Source organism: Hordeum vulgare, chromosome 3H (assembly GCF_904849725.1).
Source record: "Hordeum vulgare subsp. vulgare chromosome 3H, MorexV3_pseudomolecules_assembly, whole genome shotgun sequence".
In the NCBI taxonomy this organism is placed as follows: domain Eukaryota; kingdom Viridiplantae; phylum Streptophyta; class Magnoliopsida; order Poales; family Poaceae; genus Hordeum; species Hordeum vulgare.
In genome coordinates, this window is record NC_058520.1 from 209,284,216 (window position 1) to 209,295,370 (window position 11,155).

The following is an 11,155-nucleotide window of genomic DNA, read 5'->3' on the forward strand; positions in this document are numbered from 1 at the left end:
CACATGTCATGGTGGTAGTTGCATGGCAATATATCTCAGAATGACATTGAAAAAGCCATAGTAGGTAGGTATGGTGGCTGTTTTGAGGGAGGCTAATGGTGGGTTTTGTGCACCGACGAAAGTTGCACGACACTAAGAAGATAGTGATGGTGGAAGGTGAAAGTGCATATAAACCATGGACTCAACATTAGTCATGAAGAACTCATATACTTGTTGCAAAAGTTTTATTAGTAATCGAAACAAAGCATTCAACGCATACTCCTAGGGGAAGGGTTGGTACGTATAAACCATCGCGTGATCCCGACCGCCACACAAAGGATGACAATCAAAAGACTAATCATGCTCAGACTTCATCACATAGCGGTTCACCATACGTGCATGTTACGGGAATCACTAACTTCAACACAAGCATTTCTAGATCCATAACACCTTACTAGCATAACTTGAATATCACCAAAACCACAACTCAAAACGAATTGAGATGAATCAAACTTCTCTAACTATTCAATGCACATGAAGGTGGAAGTTTTCGTATCCCTTTGGATAACTACTCCTTTTGAGACTACTTTCAAAGCATAGATCAACTACCAAGCCACGCACCGTTGTGCTCTAAAATATATAAGTGAAGCACATAGAGCAAAAGTATCTAGCTCAAAAGATATAAGTGAAGCACATGTGAGCTGAATTGTCTACCAAAAGATATAAGTGAAGCTCGACAAAATCACGGTGAGTGCATGTCTCTCTCTCTAGGTGTGAATCAAGGATGATTGTGAAACAAAAAAAAGACTCCTACAATACAAGACGCTCCAAGCAAAAACACATAACATGTGGTGAATAAAAATATAGCCCCAAGTAACGTTTCCGATGGATTGAAGATGAGAGAGGGGATGCCTTCCAGGGGCATCCCCAAGCTTAGGATTTTACGACATACTTTAATATCTTGGGGTGCCTTGGGCATCCCCAATCTTGATCTCTTGCCACTCTTTATCTCTTTGTCCATAAGAACTTCACCCAAAACTTGAAAACTTCACAACACGAAACTTAAACAGAAACTCGTGATAACATTAGTATAAGAAAGCAAACCACCACTTACTTAGGTACTGTAGCAAACTTAAATTCTACCTATGCTGATGTTGGGTTACTGTATTTTCAATCTTCCATGGCTAATACCCCCCTATACTATCCATAGTTTCATCAAAATAAGCAACCAATACACCAAAAACAGAATCTCTTAACAGCAGACCAGTCTGTAGCAATCTGTATATTTCGTATACTTCTGGTACTTCACAAATTCTTCAAAATTACGAAAGTCTGAAGAATTTGCTTAGCAATCAGCATTAAAAATAATCAACTCAAAAGCTCTTACATAAAAAAATGACAATTCTTTTCGTGAGCATAAAGTTTCTGTCTTTTCCAGCATGACCAAACAATCATCCCCAAGACTAATCATAACGGTTTTTCTTGGCACAATCGCAAAAATAAACACAAAAAACACAATCATAACAGAATTATGAAAATATGGAAAACACAAAACATAAAGAAAAAGGATAGATTCGTTGGGTTGCCTCCCAACAAGCGCTTTTGTTTAACGCCCTTAGCTAGGCGAAAGGTGATGGAATCACGTATAGTCATCTTTGGTGCTCAAACCATAAGTAGCCCTCATCATAGATTCATAAGGCAATCTTATTTTCTTTCTAGGAAAGTGCTCCATGCCCTTCTTTAAAGGAAATTGAAATCTAATATTCCCTTCCTTCATATCGATGATAGCACCAATAGTCCTTAGGAAAGGTCTACCAAGAATAATGGGACATGAAGGATTGCAATCTATGTCAAGTACAATGAAATCCACGGGTACATAGTTCTCATTTGCAACAATAAGAACATCATCGATCCTTCCCATGGGTTTCTTGACAGTAGAATCCGCAAGATGCAAATTAAGACAACACTATTCAATCTCATGAAAACCAAGAATATCACATAAAGACTTTGGAATCGCGGAAACACTAGCACCCAAATCACACAAAGCATTGCACTCATAGTTTTTGATATTGATCTTGATAGTAGGTTCCCACTCATCATGAAGTTTTCTAGGTATAGAGACTTCTAGTTCGAGCTTCTCTTGAAGATATTTCATCATAGCATCTACGATATGCGCGGTAAAGGCTTTGCTCTGGCTAGAAGCATGTGGAGAGTTTGCAATGGATTGCATCAAATAAATGCATTCAAACAAGGAGCAATTATCATAATTGAATTCCTTGAAATCCAAAGTGGGAGTTTCGTTACTACCCAAAATTTTGATTTCTTCTACTCCACTCTCCACACCTTTATCATCAAGATAGGTGGACTCCGAATCATTGGGGCGTCTTTCAACCAAAGTGGATTCATATCCAGCCCCTTCATCAATAGGTTTGACACACGAAAACAAAGATTCAAGAGGAGGCACACCAAGCACTCTAAGATCTTCGTGATTTGCGTCACAAATTTCAGGTTTAGCTGCCATCTTATTGACGAAGGTAGCCTGCTTGTCAGAAATTCGGCCCAACAATTTTTCAAGGTGAGCAAGCTGAGAATTAAGTGCAAGGAAATCATTGGCCATATCATCAACCTCTTTATTCAAACACCCCAAAAAGGAATTTTGCTCTTTTAATTCCCTATGGAAGTAACTATTTTGGTCAAACTGAGAAGACATGAAACCTTTGACATTAGTTTCAATCTCCTCCAATTTCCTGAAATAGTTTGGTTTGGCCATGAGGAAAGGTCTCTCACGAACAAGCCTAAGAGCAGGCGGGCAAAAAGGGAACGGCAAAAAGCCAAAAAGGAAAAGAAAACGGCAAAGGAGAAAGGAAAATGAAAACGGCAAATGTGAAGTGGGGGAGAGGAAAACGAGAGGCAACTCGCAAAACAATAAATGCAGGAGATGAGTTTGTGAAACCTACTTGGATAGATCTCTCCTTCCCCGGCAACGGCGCCAGAAATACTTCTGCTACTGAAACAAAAGACCTTCCAACGGCGCCAGAAATGTGCTAAGGCACTAGGAATCCTTCTTCTATGGCTACGCCTTAAGGGACTTCCTAGGAAAATATGCAAAGGATTCCCCCCATGGCCTTGGAGCCTTGCGTTGGTGTTCCCTCGAAGCGGAAAGGGTGATGTAGCACAGCGGTGGTAAGTATTTCCCTCAGTTTGAGAAACAAGGTATCGATCCAGTGAAGGAGTATCACAAGTGCCTGCACAAACATAAAAGCTTGCTCCCAACGTTATGAAGGGGTTGTCAATCCCTTATAGATTGTTTGCCAAGTGAGAACTGAAAGCAACAAAGTAACAAAGCAAAGTGAAAGCGAAAGTGGAAACGATAGATGTGAATAGACCCGGGGGCTGTAGTGTTTACTAGTGGCTTCTCTCATGAAAGCAAGTAGACGGTGGGTGAACAAATTACTTTCGAGCAATTGATAGAACCGCGCAAAGTCGTGACGTCATCTATGGCAATGATTATATCTATAGGCATCACGTCCAAAACAAGTAGACCGATACTTTCTGCATCTACTACTGTTACTCCACACGTCGACCGCTATCCAGCATGCATCTAGTGTATTAAGTCCAAAAGAACAGAGTAACGCCTTAACCAAGATGACATGATGTAGATGGACAATCTCATATCTACGACAAAGCCCACCTTGTTACCCTTGATGGGAACTACACGATGTGTGCCTTGCTTCCCCTACTGTCACTGGGAAAGATCACCACACGGTAAGAACCCAAAACCAAGCACTTCTCCCATTGCAAGAATCATAGATCTAGTTGGCCAGACAAAACCCAAGACTCGGAGAGACTTACAAGGATATCAAATCATGCAAATAAGAAATCAGCAAATACTCAAATATATCATAGATAATCTGATCACAAATCCACAATTCATCGGATCTCGACAAACACACCGCCAAAGAGGATTACATCGGATAGATCTCCATGAAGATCATGGAGAACTTTGTATTGAAGATCCAAGAGAGAGAAGAAGCCATCTAGCTACTAACTACGGACCCGTAGGTCTGAAGCGAACTACTCACGAGTCATTGGAGGGGCGGTGATGATGATGAAGAAGCCCTCCAACTCCAAAGTCCCCTCCGGCAGGGCGCCGGGAAGGGTCTCCAGATGAGATCTAGCGGAAACGGAAGCTTGCGGCGGCAGAAAAGTATTTTCGTGGATCCCTTGATTTTTTTCCTATATTTTAGGGAATATATAGGCGAAGGAGCTAGGTCAAGGGGGCACCAGGGAGGCCACAATCCTACTGGCCGCCGCCCCTGGTGGCGGATAGGGGGCTTGTGGGCCCCCTGTAGCCCTCCTGGCTTGGCCCTCAAGCCCCCTGATCTTCTTCCGTTCGGGAAAAAATTATTTCGGACATTTTATTACGTTTGGACTCTGTTCCAAAATCAGATCTGAAAAGAGCCAAAAACACAGAAAAAACAGGAACTGGCACTTGGCACTGAATTAATATGTTAGTCCCAAAAAAGATATAAAAGGTACATAAAACATCCAAAGATGACAAGATAACAACATGAAACCATCAAAAATTATAGATACGTTTGAGACGTATCAATGGGCATCTCCGTAGCCCGTTAGTCCGCCTAGTTGATGCAAGAATTTCTTCCCTTTTTGACTCCTTTGATCTTTACCACCATACTCTTTTCCACATATATGTTATATCCATGGTTCACGTTCATGTATTGCATGAATTTGAAAATGCCGAAGCACGTTAGAAGTACGATCCAGTTTCTTGGTTTGACACTCTCGAGCTCATGATTTATACTTATGCGGTGAATACGAAGTCATGCCATGCTAATATGATAAAATGAGTAGGTAATAACATTCTTTAAGGATCGTATATTTTGAAAAAGTAATGATTATGCTTCTTATTTTCATGGATATTATTATGTTGATATCAATTACTTCATCGTTCCTCGGTGATCATACCTAAAAAAGATTACATGTTGGGTAGCATGTCACAACAAAAATTATGTTTTTATCATTTACCTACCTCAGGACGAGTAGGAATTAAGCTTGGGCATGGTGATACATCTCCAACGTATCTATTATTTTTGATTGATCCATGCTATTATATTATTAATTTGGATACATTATATGAAATAATATGCTAAATATCATTTTTTCAGACTAACATGGTTACTCACTGCCAGTTCCTGTTTTTTTCATGTTTGAATTTTGTAAAAAATCAATACTAAATGGAGTCCAAACACGATGGAACTTTTTGGTATTTTTTCTGGACAATTTTGGACCTAGGAAGCTTGTAGAGGAGGCCACATGTCACACTAGGAGGTGACAAAGCCTTGGGATATCGCGCACCCACCAGGCTTGTGCTCCCCTCGCACACCCACCAGTCCTAACTCCACTTATGTAAATCCTAAAAGTTTTCAAAAACACCCAAGAGAAGCCAAAAACACTTTTTCTGCAGCCGCAAGTGTGTGTTCCGTCGCGATCCCATCTGGAGACCTTTTCTGGTGCCCTGCCATAGGGGTAATTGATCATGGAGGCCGTCTATATCAACCTTGTTGCCTCCATGATGATGTGTGAGTATTCCACCACAAACCTATGGTTTCCTGGCCAAAGACATGAGTTGTCATTTGATGACGGGATCACAACTATAAACGTAGCATATGATCGAGTCAGTTTATTGCTATTGTTTTCTGCATGTCAAGTATCTCTACCTATGACCAAGAGATCGTGCAACTCACTGACACCAGAGGAGTATCTTGTGTGTATCAAACGTCGCAACATAACTAGGTGACTGTGAAGGTGCTCTACATGTATCTTCGAGGGTGTATGTTGAGTTGGCATGGATCATGACTTGGATTTGTCACTCCGTGTGATGGAGAGGTATCTCAGGGACAACTCAGTAATACAACATCACAACAAGAATGCAAGCAATGTGACTAAAGAGTTAACCACGAGATCTTGTATTTCAAAACGAGTAAAGAGACTTTTCGGTAACGCGATTGATCTAGGTATGGAGATACTGGCGATGGAATCTCGGGCAAGTAACATACCGATGGACAAAGGGAATTGTATACGAGATTGATTGAACCCTTTACATCGAGGTTCGAACGATATAGATACTTGTAGAATTTGTAGGAACCAATATGGGCATCCAGGTCCCGCTATTGGTTATTGACCGGAGAGTGTCTCGGTCATGTCCGCATAGTTCTCGAACCCGCGGGGTCTATACAATTAACGTTTGGTGACGATATAAGCATAATCAATTCATTGTGTTGGTGACCAAAGGTTGTACGGAGTCCCGGAGGAGATCCCAGACATGACAAGGAATTCCGGAATGGTCTGGAGGTGAAGATTGATATATAGGATGAAGGGTATCGGACTCCGGAAGTGTTCCGGGGCATATCAAGGAAACGACGGAGTGTCAAAAGGAGTTTTGGGAGGCCCGAGTAAGTGTTGAGGCCTCATGGTCCAAGGAGAGGTGGCACACCAGCTCACAAGGGGCTAGGCACCACCCACACCTTAGCCCACTTCGGCCAAGGGAGGGCCTCACCCCCTATGGCAGCCGGCTAGCCCAACTTGGGTGGCAAGGCGCCTAGGTGGGAGGGCCCACCCTGGCCGCCGCCTGCACCTTTGGCTGCCAGCCCCTTGGGGAAACTTTGGGGCACCATCCCCTCCTCCCCCCTATATATAGAGAGGGAAAGAGAGGGCAGCTGCACCTTAACGTACTACCGCGCTGCTCATCCTCTCCATCATAGTTCTTCTCCTCTAAATATTATGCGACGAAGCCGTGCCGAGCCATCACAACCACCATCTCAGCACGCTGTTGTGTTGCCCGAGGACTCGGGATGCTACTTCACTATCGCTCGCTGGATCGAGGAGGTGAAGGCGTCATCAAGCCGTACGTGTGTTGAACGCGGAGGTGCCGTCCGTTCCGCATTTGATCAGGAGTTCATGGGACAGATCGTGATCGGATCGCAAAGACGTACCACTACATCAACCACATTCTTGAAAGATTTCGCTTCGTGATCTACAAGGGTATGTATATTCAATCCCTCCTCTCGTAGATGTGCATCTCCTAAATCGATCTTTGGGACCGTAGGAATTTTTTCCCATGCAACGTTACCCAAGAATGGCATCATGAGCTAGGTCTATGCATAGATAACATTACGAGTAGAACACAAAGGAGTTTGTGGGTATTGATATTTAGACTTCTTCCCTACTTAGTCTTTTCTTGATTCAACGGTATTTTGGGATGAAGCGGCCCGGACCAACTTTACTCGTCCACGTACGAGAGACCAGTTCCATCGAATGCCATGTAACTTTGTTGTGTAAGATGGCTGGCGGGTGTTTATCTCTCCCACCTTAGTTGAATCGGATTTGACAAAGGTGGTCCTTATAGAAGTTTAAATAGCAACTTGCGTATCACCATTTTGATTTTGCATAGGTAAGAAGCATTTTTCTAGATACCCATAGTAGCCACGTAAAACATGCAACAACAAATTAGAGGACGCCTAACTTGTTTTTATAGGGTATGTTGTGATATGATATGGCCAAGTGACATGATAACATATATTTGATATATGAGATGATCATATTGGAATAGTTAATATTGACTTGCATGTCGATGCTACAGCAACTCGCATGAGCCATAGGGTTGCATGTAATTATTGTATGACATGAGTGTCCATTATTAAGCGCTATGTAATGCTTTACTTTATTGCTAAACAGTAGCAATAGTGGTAGAAGCATGGCTGTCGCGACAACCTTGACGACAACACGATGATGGAGATCATGGTGTCATGCCAGTGACGATGGAGATCATGCCGGTGCTTTGGAGATGGAAATCAAAAGCACAAGATAAAGGCCATATCATGTCACTTATGATTTACATGTGATTTTAACCCTTTTATGCACCTTGTTTTGCTTAAGATGACAGTAGCATTATAAGGTGATCCCTTGCTAAAATTTCAAGATAAATTTGTGTTATCCCCGAGTGTGTACCGTTGCAGAAGTTCATCATTTCGAAGCACCACATGATGATCGGGTGTGATAGAATCTACGTTCACATACAACGGGTCCAAGACAGTTTTGCACATGCGGAACACTCAGGTTAAACTTGATGAGCCTAGCATGTACAGACATTGCCTCAAAACACAAGAGACCGAAATGACGAACATGAGTCATATAGTAGATATGATCAACATGAAGAAGTTCACCATTGAAACCACCTCATCTCACATGATGATCGGACTTGGCTTGGTGAATTTGGATCATGTAACACTTGAATGACTAGAGGGATGTAAATTTGAGTGGGAGTTTTTAGTAATATGATTAACTAAACTCATTATCTTGAACAATAGTCTAAAGTAATCTTTGCAAATTTATGCTGTAGATCAATGGCTCACACAGTAGCACCCCTGAATTTTAATGCGTTCCTAGAGAAAGAGAAGTTGAAAGATGATGGAAGTAACTCACGGTTTCCCAAAAGGCTTATGTCCTTGATGTACCGCTTGGTGATGCACCTATCCCCCAGGCAACTGAAGTCGTTATGAACGTCTAGCAGACGCGTTCTGATGAATATTCAATAGTTCAGTGTGCAATCTTTTATGGCTTAGAACCGGGACTTCAAAGACGTTTTGAACGTCATGGAGCATATGGGATGTTCCGGTAGTTGAAATTTATCTTTGAAAAGAATGCCCGGATCGAGAGGTATGAGACCTCCGGTAAGTTCTATGCTTGCAAGATGGAGGAGAACGAGTCTGTCAGTGAACACATACTCAAAATGTCTGGGTATTCCAACCATCTGGCTGAGTTGGGAATTGTTCTCCCGTGAGAGGCAATCACTGACAGAGTTTTTCAACCACTTCCACCTAGATACAAAGGCTTTGTGTTGAACTGTAACATGCAAGGGATGAACATATCTGTCGCCGAGCTGTTTGCGATGCTGAAAGTCGCCGAATCAGAAATTTAGAAGGAGCATCAAGTCTTGATGGTCAATAAAACCACTAGTTTCAAGAAAAATGGCAAGGGAAATAAGGATAACTCCAAGAAGAGTGGCAAAGCATTTGCCCCTCCCAAGAAGAAACCCAAGGCTGGAACCAAGCCAAAAACTAAGTGCTTTAATTGCAAGGGGACTGGTCACTCGAAGCGGAACTGCCCCAAGTAACTGCCCTACAAGAAGGCGGTCAACAACAAACAAGTTATATGTGATATACATGTTACTCATGTGTACCTTACCAACTCTCGTTGTAGTGCCTGGGTATTTGATACCGGTTCGGTTTCTCACATTTGCAACTCAAAAAAGGAACTGCGGAATAGTCCAAGGTTGTCGAAGGACGAAGTGACGATGCGCGTGGGAAATGGTTCCAAGGTTGATGTGATCGGCGTCGGCACACTCGCTCTTCAATTACCATCAATGTTGGTGATGAACCTGAACAATTGTTATTTGGGATTTTTACATCCATGCCCCTCGTTCCTTAGCTCTACTCATTCATCCCCACGCTCTTAACTTTTTCTCACTTTTCCCCACTCCCTTGTCTGAAACCCTCATACATGGTCACAAACGATGGATGCCATTGGGTCAGTGCTTTGACTGTTAACTCTGACGAGTTGGGCCATGCTGGATTGCGTCGCCCGTTGGACCTGACAATTGGGGCCGCGTCGGACGGTGCATATGTTTGCCCGTTGGGCCACGGTAAGATTGTTGGGCCCTGCACACGGCGCATCAACATGAGCCTGCTATGCATGCACGTAGCTAGACTGCCTGCATGCTCTAATACCCGCCGCCACGATGCACTGACCACCCCTCTTTCTGCACACGAGCTGCCACGGACGTTCGTTGCTGCTGGTTCATCTCATCCCGCACGCTTGTCTCCTCGATCCGCTCACATCTATTGAACATGGCAATTAAAGTGACATATCAATCGACGACGCTCGTTTGAACGTAGCAAATCAAAAGCGTGGCTGGTGCTACTCCACTTCCCTTCCCCTTTCTCTATTTAAACCACCCACGTGTCCACCTATTCTCCACACATCCATTTGCGCCGCCCCCATCTCTTCTTCACCCAAACCCAGAGCACTCTCAAAGCCAGGCAAGGTTGTAGTACAACGGCCCCACCTTCCAGCTCGCACCGACCATGCCGGAGAGGAGGTATACGACCGGTGTCGTCGTGGAGACGATGCTCCGCGTGTGAGTGCTCTCCTCCCCGCCCCAGGACTGCTCGCCTCGGCCTCCTTCCTCTACGCGAAGGCCAGTCGGCCCAGCTGCCTCCGGCGACCGAGCCGGCCCTAGGTGAGGCCCTCCTCCGCTCGCGTTATTGTTCGCCCGTGGCGCGTTTTAGTAAGAAGCGCCCCTACCACTAATTCGGCCTAGATTCGAATCCGGCCCAATAGTGTTCTTTAGGATTTAGAATTTAATTCTATTACTGGAAGTTATAGATTTTTAGAATGCCCGTATATATTAAACCGTGTATCGGATCGCGACGTATTGTATATGGAACTTGTGTAGTTTTCCGCATAGATTAATAATTTGTAACTTGCATGCATGTTTGAAATAGTTTGACCATCCGAATGCCTAGTTTTGCGTGCTGTCCTAATAGGTTAATTGCCCCGTATTTATTTCCATGCGTGTCCGGATTGCTCAAACCCCGTAGATAAAATGCTCATGTTTTTAGGGACCCTTTGCCATGTATTTTAGAGTAGTTGTTTGTATTTTTGCACGTAGGATTCCGTCGCTAGTTTGTTATACCGTGTTTAGGACATATTCTCGCATATTCGTGTGGCGTTATTTTTGTTTTGCAACCCCACATGTTATATATGTTTTCGGGGTAGAAAAATCCATAGGATTTAACTGTGCATTTAGTTTTAGCTTTTGAGCAAGTTAGTGCGCGTGATATTTTGCCATGTTGCCCTTTTGTTTATTTTGTGGGATTTAATCCGTGCAAGATATGAAGGAGTTGTCAACTAGAGATATGCCCTTGGATGTGTAGACTAGCCTCTGGTAATTTTGGTTGCAATAGAAATCCATGTTTAGGTGTGGTTTGCTTGTTCTCAACTTGCTAGGAAATAGTGCTGATTTGGAGTTGCTGTAATATCTCTAAGTCTGAAATCTATTATATTTTGTTGTTGTCTTGTCATGAGTTTATCTGGT